Source organism: Podarcis liolepis (assembly GCF_965112155.1).
Source record: "Podarcis liolepis genome assembly, chromosome: 15".
Classification (NCBI taxonomy): Eukaryota; Metazoa; Chordata; class Lepidosauria; order Squamata; family Lacertidae; genus Podarcis; species Podarcis liolepis.
Genome location: NC_139566.1, coordinates 636,645 through 640,015, shown reverse-complemented (window position 1 = coordinate 640,015; position 3,371 = coordinate 636,645). Strand labels below are relative to the sequence as shown.

Genomic DNA, 3,371 nt, shown 5'->3' with positions numbered 1-3,371 from the left:
TTCTTTACGGCTTAAGTGTGTTTCTTCTGCACCTGGTGTAGTGGTTAGAGCGCTTGACTAGGGCTTGGGGGAGACCAGTCACTCACCCTGCGCCTGAGCTTCCTTGCAGGGTTGCTGTGCAGATAAGAGCGGCAGCAGCGAAGTGTTTCAGGTACCTTGATCTCCTTGGAAGAAGCAGGAGGGATATTGTAATAAATGAAAATCTGCCTTTATTCCCCTCTGGGGGACACAAGAGCCCATATAGAGTCCTTACGTAGGTTCTCCATTGGTTGGAGAAAATGACAGAGGCCAAGCAGAGAATATTGAGAAGCAAAGCTGCTAGTAAGCCTGATCTTTATTGAACTGTTGCAACAGGGTGCTCCCCTCACACGCAGGAGAAGGAGGACTCAGAACCCAGGTGTGCCCGCCCTTATATAGACATTTTAAATTGCCCGCCCTGAAGTCCAAGACCACCCCCCCACAAACATCATACCTACATCACAGAAAGGGCGGTCTACAGCAGAAATCTGAGTGCTTTGTTTATCTCCTGTCTGCCAGGTTACCTGTTGAATGCTCACTTGATTGGATACCCTGGGGAGCCTGGCCAGTCTTTTGTAATGATCAATACTTAGTTCCTGAGCCAGGTCACAGGCTCACCCTTTTCATACACAGACAGACATACCCTTAAGACAGGATTTGTGAAGGAAAAGACAATGGGGAAGCTTTTCCATTTTCCTTGACCTTGCAGAGAAATCATTTGGTCAGTTTGGGAGCCAAAATGGCTCCAGGGCTGCCCTCCTGTGCTGCCTCAGACATGTGGCCAATACACCAATACATTTATGTACGTGTTTGCCTGGCAAATCCATTAACATTTATCATATATATATATATGAATGAGACCTTAATTTTTTTTCCCCAATATAAAGCTGAGATTCCTGCATTGCAGGGGGTTGGACTGGATGACCCTTGGGGGTCCCTCAAACTCCATGATTCTGTGATAAATGCAATCAATCAATAGTGGTGGGATTTAGGTGCGATCCACCCATCCATCACAAAAGGCAAGATACAAATGCAATCAATCAATTGAAAATGGAGGCATTAAAATGCAGTCCATGCAAGCCAGTGGACACAGCCAGATCCCTCAGGCCTGGAGCCCCTCCTGGTTCCAGAGCAGCTGTCCTGGGCGATCTTGTATCTTGACAGTCTTTCAGGAAGCGACAGGATCCTGGCGTGCCACTCAGCCAGCCGGAGAATCTACCCAGAAACCGACGTTTTATTTTCTGTCTGCTGGGGTTTATTTTTAGCTCTGTTCCCATGCCGAGCCCAGCAGGGCCGCGGGGCGGGCAGCGAGCTCACTCAGCCCCCGGCAGGACGGGGATTTTGACAGGCCTCCATCGTGGCTGCTTGGGCTTCCTTGCCGGTTCTCCAGCTTTGGGGGCAGATGTTTGGGGTGGGGGGCTTTTGAGGGGTGGGGTCATGGATAGGGCAGCCTGGCAGAGCCAGATGGAGCAAGGGTGAGTCCATTCGTTCAAAAGACATTTTGTGGCATCGGAGAGTTGGAAGGGACCCTGAGGGTCATCCAGCCTACCCCCCGGGAGCCACAGATTCGTGAAAACTCTTTTAACGGGGAGAAATGGGATTTCATTTTAAAAAGAAGATAAAACCCATTAACAGAGAAATCTGAGGGCTCCCTTGGAAAAAAACACGAGGACACCAGCCAGGAAGACCAGAGCAAAACAGCAGCCAGTCGGCTTGGTCTATACTGAAGACTGTCGCGACCGGACTCCCACCTGCCACCAGGTGGAACAAGATGGAAGCCTCATACAAGAGAGAACCCAAACTTTTATTAGCTGCTAATCCCCATGTTACACCCCCCCAAACTACGTCACTCATACATCACGGTTACATCATGAAAGGGGAGATCTGGTGGCAGTAATCTGAGCATCCTGGACCCTGCCCCATGGTTCTCCTTGCCCTCCACCAAACACCCATCAAGTGTAGCAAAAGAGATCTTTACATTTCCCTGTTTCCCAGCCAAGTTAATCCCACCCTTTTGTCTCCATCTGGGTTTGCTATTTCTGGAATGGCTACCTGTCTGGCACTCAGGTATCAGGAGGCCAGGAATTATCCCTCAGGCAGAGGGGCTGCTGAGGAGCTGAGCTCACATGTCTATAGGAATTTCTGAAGTTTTCCCAGTGAGCCAGTACAGAGATACATTGATCAGTGAATTCTTACATTTGGTATCGTGCAGCAAAGGCCCTTTGAATAGATAGGAAGAAACTGTGATGAAGTGTTTTGTGGGGACAAATCACAAAAGTGATTGTGCTGATTCTGGTAGTGGGCTGCATGTGCATGATATCTGCTGGAGGGGCAACCCCCCCCCCCAACCTATACATAAATTTCTGCAACAAACCCCAAAATGACGCCGATCAGTGTTTTAGAGACTTTTGCATTCATTGTCCAGAGCAATCCTGGCTGGGCAAGAACAGGCATCTTTGGAAATAATTAGGAAGAAAACGCAGGTGGTCAGCTCCAAACTTCCCCCACCCTCCAGACATTTAAAGAGAGGAAAGGGAAACCGGATGCTTAAGGAAGGCACCTCCTGGGTGGGAATATTGCTGAGGCGATGGCAGCCCTGTAAGATGGATTGGGGGCCAGGAGATTCCTCGGTTTGCAGGGACGGGAGACTTCGCTGCCCCTGTGCTATATTTTCTCATCTTTTTTTAAAAAGAAGAATAATACTTTATTTAGAATTCAACAATAACAAAGGGGAAAAGCTCACAGTAATTGTTACATCAATTCATTACAATTAACCGATTTTAACAATACATAAATAGTGATAGAAACGTTACACAACATCACTTTTAACTTACTGCAGTTTTCATATTACGCTTTTATCTCTTTCTTAACGAATCAAAATGAGAAAGACCAAGAAAGGAGGCACAAAAAGGAAAAGAGAAAAGGAAGAAGAAAAAGCGGGGGGGGGGGGAGAAGGAAAAACCCCACACAAAATAAACACATTTGACTATATAAATGCACTATATTTTCTCACCTAGGGCATGTTCCGGGTGGAGTCGCTGCTGCTGTTTCCCAGCCAATGCTGCCACCTAGAGGCCAGCAAAAGGGGCTGCAGCCTCCTTGGCCCAACTGAGCTGCAGTGCTCCTCTCTGGCCACTCTTGCAGGGGGCGCTGTAGAGCCACAGACAACCAAGCCTTCCCCTCCTTCAGCCTGGATAGCACAGAGAGAGAGACTGACTCTGGCCCAGGCCAGACTGGCCATTCGGGATCCAGGTCCTTTCCCCCCAACGCGTCTCAGGAGTGCAGGAAGGCTGCTTTATACTGAGCTCTGTTGCCTCACCTAGCCCAGGGCTGCCCACACGGACCGGCAGCAG

At 48.9% G+C, this 3,371-nt stretch overlaps 1 protein-coding gene across 1 annotated transcript in view; it reads left to right on the top strand.

The window, feature by feature from the left end:
* Nucleotides 1-3,371, top strand: part of LOC310694214 (zinc finger protein with KRAB and SCAN domains 3-like) — a 274,745-nt gene that overhangs the window by 172,607 nt on the left and 98,767 nt on the right. The window lies entirely within an intron of this gene.